This window comes from Aotus nancymaae, unplaced genomic scaffold (genome assembly GCF_030222135.1).
Source record: "Aotus nancymaae isolate 86718 unplaced genomic scaffold, 86718_ANA_hifiasm-v0.15.2.pri h1tg000004l, whole genome shotgun sequence".
NCBI classification, from domain to species: domain Eukaryota; kingdom Metazoa; phylum Chordata; class Mammalia; order Primates; family Aotidae; genus Aotus; species Aotus nancymaae.
In genome coordinates, this window is record NW_026988415.1 from 8,921,484 (window position 1) to 8,934,013 (window position 12,530).

A 12,530-nucleotide genomic window follows, 5' to 3' on the forward strand; every position below is an offset into this window, starting at 1 on the left:
GGGATTACAGGCGTGAGCCACCGCGCCAGGCCCAAAAAAATCATTTTCTGATGAGCTTTGTATTTAAGATCCAAATCAGGTAAGCTAGTTTATTTTGCTTCAGAAATGGTGATTATTTACTCTGTTGCAAAAAAATGTAGAATGCCATGTCATCGAGAAAACATTTCTGAATCTATGGACACACAGTCAAAAGAAATACATGAAAAGAAAGAATACACTGAAAAGATACCTCCCTTTTCCACGTTTGATAAATGACCATTTTAACAAAAGCTTATGAGATGAAATTGCTGTATGAATGAGACATTTTATGTCAAGTTCCAGCCAGTAGCTGACAACACTTTCAGTGCAATGTTAACAATTTGAAATATATTGAAATAATTTTATAAATTAGTACTGTAGCTATGAAAAGCTCAACCTCATAATCATTCTCCTCTGGAAGCACTCCATTCCATCTTATTTTTATAAGCAGTTTATATGGAAATATGATACGTTGCTCCTGTTAAGCAAACTACTTCAGGAGGCAAAAAATGGATTTATTAAATAATTAGCATGCAGCTAGAGAAAAGCTATGTGCCTTGCAGAAAATCTAAAATTGTTATTGGGAGCAAAGTGATATTCATATTTTTTAAACTGTATCAGCAATTGCAGATGCCAGGCACATTCACAATAACAGTACAATTTAGTCATGGATTAGATATGGACATGGTGTTAGCATTTTAGTGTGAGAATAATTTTGGTAATATAAATGTGAGCAAACCTTTGAGGATTTAGAAAGGCCAGATAAGGCATAAAGTATATCCTGGCTGTGGCAGGGTAACAGAGGCATTGTAGGAAGAGGATATATAATGTAGATTATACATGACCTCAGAGAAGACAGCGACATATAGAAGACTCTTACTAATAAAAACAGAGATGATGATGCATGCATTTATTAAATTCCTGGAGGGCTAGCAAGTATGATATTGGACAAATAAAAAGGTCAAGTGCTTCTCTCTCAGCACTAAGAAAGAAATATCAGAATGTCCCTAAAGATAAATAAAGCATAAAGCAGTGAATTTTAATAAAAGTTGTGGTTGGCAGACAATGGAAAGTAATCACCAAATAAGTTAGTGACCAAATTGGCATGTGTGCAATAACCACAAACAAACTATTTCTCAGCCGAAGAAAAACAAACAGACAGCAAACCCAAGAGGTTTGAGATAACAGCCAAATTATTCTTCGCTTATACCTTCCTTCAGGATAGCCATGAGGGAAGAAATGTGAAAATGTGACAAGCTGAAGTTTTAGTTATGAAAGGAGATAATTATCTCAAAGTGCTTTGTAGGTAATAAAGAGCTGCATGAAAGATAGTAATGATAGTAATACATCCTTGTGACTTCCAAAGTGCCTTCAGATTCCTACTCTCATTTGAGCCAGGTGTTTTCACGTATCTGTTATCTCCCATAATACTCAACGTATTCGTCATGTCCAGGTGAAACAGAGAGTCCAAGAGCATAAGCGACCTGTCTACGGTCAGGCAAGGCAGTGAGTGAAAGTGGGAGTCAAATTCAGGTGCCCAGATTCACTGTCCAGAATAATGGCTATTAGAGCTCTATGTGGTTCTTGATCAATGTGTCTCTCCTTTCACTGAGAAGCTCCCCATTTGCTCAAGGTGGAGGCCATTCCATGTTAATATTCTGCCTAAAATATAGACACTGGCTTGAGACACCGTTGTTATATATTCCTCTAACTAGTCATTCTTTCTCATTTAATTATTTTTGAACTTATCCCAAATAATCAAAATCCTTTTCTCACAAGAACAATTAGCCAGTAACATTGATTAAATTCTGGCTTGAAAATCCCACATTATTTTCAGCCAATGTAACAAACAGAAACTACTTGACTTATGAGGCAACATATAGTACCTAATGTTTCTTCCTTTGAGGATTCAGAGCTACTCAAGGTAGAAAAAAATGCAAATAAAAATGCCTCTATAAAGAGATACTTGACTTTATTAAGCATATTCCATGTTAAATAGAACTGCGACTTTAATAACAACTGCTAGCCAGGTCATTCCTTTAAGTAATTTAAATGCATCTAATTCTTCAACTTAAATTTTGCTCTTGTGTAATTTTCCAGTTTACCACATAACATGTTGAACTTAGTATGAAATATTTGCTATATGCAAAAAGGAAAAGAGGTAAATTATTATTTCAAGGCGGCTTTCTATGCCATTCAAGTTGGAAAATATGCTGGTTAACACACACAAAAACAATTCGCCTAGTAGCTGAAGGAAGTGTCAGGCATGTAGAAATCTATTTCCCCACCCTGCTGAGAGAAAGAGAACCAGCAAAACCTCAGGATTTCCCACAGGTTGGTCTTGGCATTCACAAACAGCCTGAAGATGTACAAGTGACAAGTAAGTTAAAAGGGAAATTCTTTCTCCTCCCCAACTGAGAGATGGGAAGCTTAACTTGAAAATTTCCTTATGAGTTAACAAATTAAATGTTTAGAATACCAAATGTACTTCATTGGACCCCACTCCCACTCGTTGATATTCATACAAAACAGCTCCATTAAATACGGCACAGAGAAATGAGATGAAACCAGAGGCATAGTTTATCAGATCTTCTGGGGAAAAGGAAAAAAAAAAGGAACAAAAGATGGAAAATAAGCCTGAATGTTGTCTTGTGGTGTACACTCGAAAACTGTGAAAAACACTCCAAAATGCTTGTGTCATATCCTAAAAGTTCGTTTAAATGTTACCCTGTGCTCAAGGTGAAGGTGCTGTTTTCTTTCCCCAAATAGGCCAGTTGAGTTTCGCCCATGTTTTGCATCTCTAACTGTGCCTCTAACCCCAGGTGAGCCTCTTGCAAAAGTGGCCAGAGGCTGAGTGAGACTGTGAAAGAAATCCTATGAGAAAAACAGTGAGCAGCATGAGTTACCAACCAATTTACCGAGTTACTATGGTAGGGTGGAGGCTGCAGAAAACTGATAGCCTCAAGTTCTGTCCTTTGATCTCTTAGAAATAAGCTGGAGGAGTTAACATAGGTTGAAACAATAAGGGTGAAACCTCAAAAAGACTCTTGACATAATTGGATTTCAAAAAAGAAGAAGTTTGAGGCATACCAGACTTGTTAAAAAACGCTACATGGAAGATATCGGTATTGAACTGCATCTTAAAGGCGCGATGGGATTTAACTGGAAAGAGAATAACTATATTCATGTCTTGAGTGCTTATTCTGTGCCAGGCATTGGGTTAGGTCTTTTACATACATTATCTAATTGACTTCTTACCTTGGAGAGGTTTTATTACTCCCATATTGTAAATCAAAAAACAGAAGTTTAGAGGGATTAAGGGACTTTTCCAGGGTCGGACAGCTAGTAACCACCTTTGGGATAATGTCATGATCATAACCTTACAAGATCTTGCACAGCGAGCCTCTGCTTGTCTCTCCAGCCTCATCTCACACCGCTCACCTGCTCATTTAACACACTCATTTAACACACTATAAATGAACCAATGACTCATCACAGGATGTTCAACTTTGGGATTCTCACTCATAAGCGCATGTTGAACAATGAGAACACATGGACACAGGAAGGGGAACATCACACACTGGGGTGTGTTGGGGGTTGGGGGGCTAGGAGAGGGATAGCAAGGGGTGGGGAGATTGGGGAGGGATAACATTAGGAGAAATACCTAATGAAGTTGATGTAGGAATGGAGGCAGGAAACTGCCATGGCACGTGTGTACCTATGTAACAATCCTGCAAGATCTGCACATGTACCTCAGAACTTAAAGTATAATTAAAAAAATAAATAAATAAATAAATAAAAATATTGCCTGGGAATATCCTCTTTAAATTTATCATCACAATCCTCATATGGACACTATATGGTGCCTGGAAATCCTACATTTCCCCCAATAAATTTCCTTTCATCATCTCTATTTTGTACCTTTATTTTTTTCCTCAAAACTGTGAGAGCCTCATCCCCACACTTTCAACAGATGGCCTCACCTTATTCTGCTTTGAGAATTTTAGTAGCAACTGACTTGAGCATTCTAATCTTCTTATGATAACCAATAATCCTCATGCTTCTAAGTCAGTAACCCTTCCCTATTCTTGTCTTAAAAACTCATTTTCTTAAAACACATTCATCTCTCGGCATTCACAACATTATGTTCTTCTGATTTTCTTCATACTGTATCAGCCATCTCTTCTCAATTTGTTTGCTATTATCATCCTCTTCATAGCCTTTCAATGTTGAAGTATCCCAATGTTGATGGGTACTCTCCTCTAAAAATCCTTTATCCCTAAAAAATCTCACCCAGGCATATGACTTTAACTATCAACCATATACCAAATTTATAGCTCTAGCTTTCACCGCTTCTCTGAACTTCAGATTGTTATATTCTCAACAACTCCAAGTAATTGTCTACTACGGTTGAAACTTAATATGGCCCAAGCTGCTGATTGTCCACTCCACAAACAAATGTCTGCTTATTCCTCAGTCTTTCATGTCTCATTGTCACTATCATTCTTCCGGTTGCTAAAAGAAAAAAAACAATGAGTTATCCTTGATTCTTTCTATTCTATAATAATTCATATACAATGAATCAGTAAGTTTTGTTAACCTACTTCAAATTATATCCCCGAATCCATTCACCTCTCTCCTTCCTTACTGCTACCAGGATAGCCCAACTCACTGTGGATGGTGTCATCAGCTTCCTAATTGATATTTCTGCTTCCACTCTTGCTCTTCACATCCAAGTATCTAATCTCCAGGCAGTGGGATATTTCCCAAACAAATCAGATCATGTCATTCTCTGCTCAAAACCCATTCATGGTTTTCCGTCACACTGAGAATACTATTCCCATTCCTTCTCATGAGGTACGTGGCCTCCTAGGATCTGGCCCCTGACAATTTTCTAATCTCATTGTATACCTCTCTTCTTTTCTCCTCAATCATACTGGCCTCCTTTCTGTTACTCAAGTAAGTAAAGTTCTTTCTCACATTAGCACCTTTGCACTTGCTGATTCCTCTGCCTGGAGTGCTGTTTTCTCAGCTCTTTATGTGGCTGGTATTTGTCTTCTGATCATTCAGATCTCAGGACAAATGTCATGGCTTCAGAGATGTCTTTCTTGAGAATTCTTTCCAAAGCAGCCACCCTTCTCCCCGACCACACGCTAACACACTGCCGTGTTTATGTCTTTCATATCACAACGGCCTGTAATTGTAGTTTTGTTTGTTTGTTTATTAGACTATTTTCTTGTTATCTATAAAGATTACAATTGTTTGAGAGCAGAGACCTTGTCTCTCATACTGTGGGCACATGGAACACCTTGACTATATAGTCCAGTGAGTTGTGAGAAATTTGTCCCCACAACCGACAACTCCACTGGAGAGGCAACAAGGACAGTGCCAACTTTACTTCTCCTCATAGGATAGCCAGAGAAATAGCCGACAGCTGCCCACTACCCAAGTCTCGCATACTGTTTTCTGCTTAACTAATCAGAAAAACAAGTCTAATAATGAGAAAACTTTTAAAAAATATTTTGTTGCTGTGCATCTAGAACAAATAAAAAACTTACTCTTCAATTCCATTATGCAATTATTTATTCAGTGTTCACTCTGGTTCTAAGTCTTGTTCTCAACATTGACGATACAATGATCAATAAGACAAGGACCCAGTCCTCAGAAAGCATATAGCCTAGTAGGGGAGGCGGGAAGAAGCAACTGCGAAACACAAATATTTCTATTAGAAAGCAGTGAGAAGTGTTGTCCTAAATGTTAAAAAAACGTGGTCAGAATACAAAAGAAGTTGGATTTCTGAAGGTTTTGCCAAAAAACAGACAAACTTAGATTACTATTTAAAGCCAATATCACTGAACAAAAGACATCAATCATACACAAACCAAGCCAGCGGGCATCTGGAGGTTTCCTGAATGAAAGTGGAACACACTAACTATGGCATTTTCTATGCCTTTTAGCAAGATCAAGTCCAACCCTGGAGTCCCTAGACTCTGTGTTTGAGAGCCTCATGTATCATAAACACTTCTGTGCCCTTGAACTTTCTGTGCAGTCAGAATTATAGAGTGGCAGAGCAGGGAAATAACTTAGTGGAAATCATTTATCTGTTCAGCTATCAAAGAATCCGGAACTTACAGTGTCATGTTTAAAGTGGAAAGGTGTCAGAGAAAGTACAGTTCCCTGGTGTACAATTGATTACATAAAAGGAAAATGACAGTTTGCCAGAAACTTTTATTTCAACTCCTGTACACCAATAGGACAATATGTAAAACTGCCACATAATATAGACTGATCCCAGCACTTAAAGAAGAGGCCAGAGCTTCCCTACCTCATAAATCAGGATCTCTAAATAGATTAGTTATCCTTAGAATATTGAATGAAGAGTTACAAAGCCATGTAGGCTTAGATAGGACATGCTGTTGTCTAAATTCTGATGTCCTATATGTAAAGAATTTAATAGGCCAGGCGTGGTGGCTCATGCCTGTAATCCTAGCACTTTGGGAGGCCGAGGCTGGTGGATCACCTAAGGTCAGGAGTTTGAGACCAGCCTGGCCAACATGGCAAAACCCCATCTCTAATAACAATACAAAAATTAGCTGGGTGTGGTTGTGGGCCCCCATAATTGCAGCTATTTGGGAGGCTGAGGCAGGAGAATTGCTTGAACCTGGGAGGTGGAGGCTGCAGTGAGCTGAGATCATGCCACTGCTCTCCAGCCTGGGTCACAGAGTGAAACTCCATCTCAAAAAAAAAAAAATTAATAATACTGACCTCTCTGAGTTATCGCAAGCATCAAATGGAATAACAGATGTTCTGAGGTATTAACTGATGTATGTAAAAATGCAGTATCAACTTCGTTCCAACAGTTGCCCAGTTCTTGGAAATTTCTTTATTTTACTTGGAATAATTTTACTTATTTTGTTTTATTGTGGTAAAATATATTGCTATTGTATTCTTTAAATAGGAATAAGAATAAGCTTTCTTAACATTTTCTTCAACTGAATACTTACTAGTCTTCCAGATATCACCTTTTGTCAGAATTCACGAGTTATGAATGCACTTCAGCATACTGATGCTTTCTGACTAACTTCCTTCTACTCTGAATACAAGAGACCCTAATAAGCAAGAATATCATTGCTCTTAATCAGCATGAAGAAGTTACAGAAGATGAATCTTCCTCCTTCTACAACCCTTAGGATTAAGGGTTCTCTTATAAAAGGGAGGGAAGAAATGTCAGAGATGTGTAAACCAGAGCAACACCATCTTGAATAGGAGGGATGAAATGAGGCTGAGACTTACTGGGGTGCATTCCCAGATGGTTGAAGCATTCCAAGTCACAGGATGAGATAGGAGGTCATCACAAGATACAGTTCATAAAGACCTTGCTGATAAAACATGTTACAGTAAAGGAGGTAGCCAAACTCCAACAAAACCAAGATGGCCACAAGAGTGACCTCTGATCATCCTCACTGCTACACTCCCACCAGTGCCATGACAGTTTAAAAATGCCATGGCAACATCAGGAAGTTACCCTATATGGTCTAAAAATGGGAGGCATGAATAACCTGCTCCTTGTTTAGCATATCATCAAGAAATAACCATAAAAATGGGCAACCAGCAGCCCTTGGGGCTGCTCTGTCTATGGAGTAGCCATTCTTTTATTCCTTTACTTTCTTAATAAACTTGCTTTCACTTTATGAACTCGCCCTGAATTCTTTCTTGCACAAGATCCTGTAACCCTTTTTTGGGGTTTGAATTGGGACCCCCATTTCCTGTAACAAAAGCAGTGATTAAAGAATTTTTTAAAAGAGCTGTTTAAATACAAAGACATTCTGTGTTCATGGATTGGAAGACTCAATATTGTCAAGGTGTTATTTCTTCGTTACTTCATCTATAGCTTCAATCCAAACTCTATCAAGTGCCAAGTAAACATTTTGCAGCTATTACAAGCTACCAATAAAATTCATACAGAAATGCTAATGATTTAGAGTAGCCTAAATAACTTTGAAAAAGGCCAAAGCTGTAAGATATTATCAGATTTCAAGATGTATTATGAAGCTGCATTAAGCAATACAACATGGTATTGTCACAAAGGTAAACAAATGCATCAATGGAACAAAATACAGAGCTGGAAAATAAACACATACTCATATAAACAACTGATTGTTAACAAAAATGCAAAGCAATGCTGTGGTGATATGATAATTTCTTCCATAAATGGTACAGGAACAATTAGATATCCATATGCCAAAAAAGAAGAAATAAAATCCTTGGATTTATTCCTTATACCATGTATAAAAATTAACTCAAAATGAACTATAAACCTAAATGTAAACGTTAAAACTATGAAACTTCTAGAACAGAGCATGAAAGGACATCTTTGTGAACTTATGTTAGACAATTTCTCAGACATGATACTAAAACATAAAGCCCATACAAAAGAATTGATTGTGCCAGATCCCTGGCATTGGAAAGTGGTTGACTTGTGGACTGGTAAGAAGAACGTACTGACAACTGTATAGGTTTGAAAAAGGAACATTTTATTAGAAAGAAAGAATGCTGTGGGAGAGTGCAGTGGGGTGCCTCAGCGAGAGGACTGAGCGAGCCACGGTGGACTTTTCCTTAGAGCTATTTATGGACCTTCATGTGGGAGCTGAAGGGTAATTTGCACAATAAGTGATTACATTTGTAGACATTTTGGTGCCTTAATGTCAAGAAAAGTTCAAAGGTTGCACAGTGCGTTTTGGCATGCATGCATTCCAGAGATGTATAGAAATTCTAGTTACTTATAAATTTTAATTTGAAATGAGGTCTGGAATCAGGTGTCTTTAGATAATAGGGATGTTTCATTACTTCTAAATTCATCTGATAAAGAGTTCTTGTCTCCAGGGACTGCTTGCTGGTCGCTAGGTATTTTTGCTCTCCTCTGATTGGACTTTAACAAAATAATTTAAAAATCTTTCCAAAAGACATTGTTAAGAGAATGAAAAAACAAGTCAAAGCCTGGGAGAAAATAATTGAAAAATTACATAATCCATCAAAAACTTGTATTCAATATATTAGCTTGGTGCATAAGTAATTGAGGTTACAGACTATGAATTTTAAATCATTATAACTAGATTCAAACACAGCTTTATTAATTAAACTAGGAACCATTACAATCAACACATTTTTTCCAATAAGAAATAAGTTTTATTCCTGTAGCATAAAAATCTGTGCTTTGGGATTCAACAAACTCATGGAAAGCATTTTATGCATCCTGCTGGTTGTGGAAGCATTTTTTTACTCCAAAACTTGTTGAGATGCTTGAAGAAGTGGTAGTCCGTTGGTGAGAAGTCAGGTGAATATGGCGGACGAGGCAAAACTTCGTAGCCCAATTTATGCAACGTTTGAAGCGTTGGTTGTGTGACCTGTGGTCGGGCGTTGTCATGAAGAAGAATTGGGCCCTTTCTGTTGACCAATGCCAGCTGCAGGTGTTGCAGTTTTCAGTGCATCTCATCAATTTGCTGAGCATATTTCTCAGATGTAATTGTTTCGCTGCGATTCAGAAAGCTGTAATGGATCAGACCAGCAGCAGACCACCAAACAGTGACCATGACCTTTTTTGGTGCAACTTTGGCTTTGGGAAGTGCTTTGAAGTTTCTTCTCAGTCCAACTATTGAGCTGGTTCCCGCTGGTTGTTGTGTAAAATCCACTTTTCATCACATCACAATCCAATCGAGAAATTGTTCACTGTTGTTGGGTAGAATAAGAGAAGACAACACTTCAAAACGACAATTTTTTGGATTATTCACTCAGCTCATGAGGCATCCACTTATCAAGCTTTTTCACCTTTCCAATTTGATTCAAAGGCCAGAGGAATGTAGAATGGTTAACATGGAGTACTTTGTCAATTTCTCGTGTAGTTGTAAGACGATCAGCTTTGATGATTGCTCTCAACTGGTGGTTGTCAACTTCCAGTGGCTGGCCACTATGCTCTTCATCTTCAAGGCTCGGATCTCCTTTGCAGAATTCCTTGAACCACCACTGCACTGCACATTCATTAGCAGTTCCTGGACCAAATGCATTGTTGATATTGCGAGTTGTCTCCACTGCCTAACGACCCATTTTGAACTCAAATAAGAAAATTACTCTATTTTGCTTTCTGTCTAACATCAATTCCATGGTCTGAAATAAACATGAAATAAACAGCAAGTAGTAAGTCATTAGTAAAAAACATAAAGTGAGAAATGCCCATTAAAATGATATATAACATAACCACATTTATTTAATAATGTATTCCAATATCAAATGGCAAATTCCAATAATACAAAAACCACAATTACGTTTGCACCAATCTATATATACAGAACTCTCAAAACAACAATAAGAAAACAGTCTTACTTAAAAAAATGGGTAAAGAATTTGAACAGACACATCACCAAAGAAGATATACAAATGGCTAGTATGAATATGAAAATATGTTCAACAGTCATTTTTCCAAAGAAAATGCAAATGAAAATCACAATGAAATACCATTACATACTTACTAAATGGCTAAAATTCAAATGGCTGACCATATTAAATACTGATGATTGTACTCTAATCTTTTTACTCTTTCGTTCCTACTACCACTCTAGTTTAGATTCTTAAACACTCTGGCCTTTACTGTTAACGTAGATTCCTGATAGGCCTCCCCATTTTCACTCCCGCCATCCTCCAGCTGTTCTCACTGAAGCCAGTCATTGTCATAAAATACAGATCTGATTGTCTCACTCCCCTGCTTAATATTCTTAGTTGATCTTCTTACTGCTCTCATGAAAGTTCATAATCCTTAGTGTGGTTATAAAGGCCTTTTATGATCTGCCCCCTGCCCATTTGTGTATACTCATCTGTGCTACTCTCTTTCTTCATCAATATGCTCCACCCACACTGTCATCTTTCTGCTTTTTTTTTTTTTTTTAATGTATGGAACATCTTTTTCCTTTTATGTGCCTTATGCAACCCAGCAGACAAAATCACATGTTATATTTTTTCAACACACAATTTTATTTCAGGTCTCTGTGCCCTTTACAAATCTACTACTTTCTGTCTGGAGTGTTCTTTTTTCTCCTGGCCAAATTCTAATTATTTGTCAAGAGTCTGCAACAGCATCATTTCTTCAGTGACTCAATTCTCCAAGCATCATATCCTCTGTGTTCCTAGAGCACTACATTTGATCAGTCCATAACAATACTGTCAGTGTATTATAAGAACTTATTTACAGGTTTTGCCTATTTTACTATGCTGTGAGCTTTGTAATCATATGAATTGTGATTCTGTATATTTAGTGGCTACCATAGTGCCTAATTCATGGTAGGTGCTCAATAAATGTTTGAGAAAGATGAAATCTTTTTAAACATAATTTAACTTACAACTTCTCTGCAGCAGTCTTTTTCTCTGCCCAGGCTATCCTTAGTGTGAAAATGATGTGTGATTTAGAGAGACACTAGCCTGCAATAAAAGCTTATTTTTTTCTATGATCTACAAATTGGAGAGGACCATAAAGTGTCATATGGGGACTTGTACACTCCCTGTGTTTTGGTACCGAGCTTGAAGGTCCTTTTAAAAATCACAAATTTAATTAAAACAGATAAGCCCTCAGGTCTGAAGAGGAGATTCCTGACTTCAGGCTCTTTTCTATTGGTGATGAAAGACAGATTTCATCATCATTTCAAGGTGAGGATTTGTATTTTTGTTTTCTCTTCACTTTCTTTAAATACAAACTGCTTCTCTTTTTAGTGCTCACTGGCATCTTACAGTCATGTTTACATAGGTAAAAAAGAGACATGCAAGCCATCCATTTCCCTATGTGGAAATTTCATGAAGTCCTAGCTTTAAGTTTCTCTCTCTATTTTTGAATGTCTCAACTATTTATAAAATGCCTGACCATTTATGTTGAGAAAGTTACATAAAAAAGGAGGCTGGATGCTGGTAAGTCAAGACATTTTTTTCCAGACACAGCATGATGTGGAATATTTATAGCTCACTGTAGCCCTGAACTGATTATTGTTTCTTTCAGGAAATTTCTGGGCTTTTGTGTCATGTCATAGCCACATATTACCTTCAAACAACTACCTTAATAGTGCTCCAAGGAGATTCACCTTACTCTCTCTAACATGTTTGCAAAGGTGTTTACAGCTGCATGATTTGTGTTGTTAGCATAAATCTGGGTCCTGAAGAATTGTGGTTTAGATTTTCTTGACATGATGGATGGTTCTCCTTGAAGTTTGTATTATTACCTTAATTGTTCCAGATGTTCCTCCCAGCCCCATTGAGAACTTCCTAGGCAATAATTACGTGACCCATGCCCAAACTTGCCATTTCTTGCATGCTACTCAGGGTCACTGAAAATTCTCCTTTGAAAAAGACATGAGAGCTGAAGGTAAGATATGTCAAAAGCTTTGGAGGCAGAAGGATTAGCTTGTTTATTTCCAGCAGTCTTGATATGGGTAGGAAAATGGAACTAAAGGGCAAAATTAAAAGTTAAGTAAACTTTG

General features: G+C 37.4%; 1 pseudogene; it reads right to left on the reverse strand.

The window, feature by feature from the left end:
• Positions 1–9,148: 9,148 nt before the first annotated feature.
• Positions 9,149–10,176, reverse strand: LOC135277985 (histone-lysine N-methyltransferase SETMAR-like; annotated as a pseudogene).
• Positions 10,177–12,530: the final 2,354 nt, after the last annotated feature.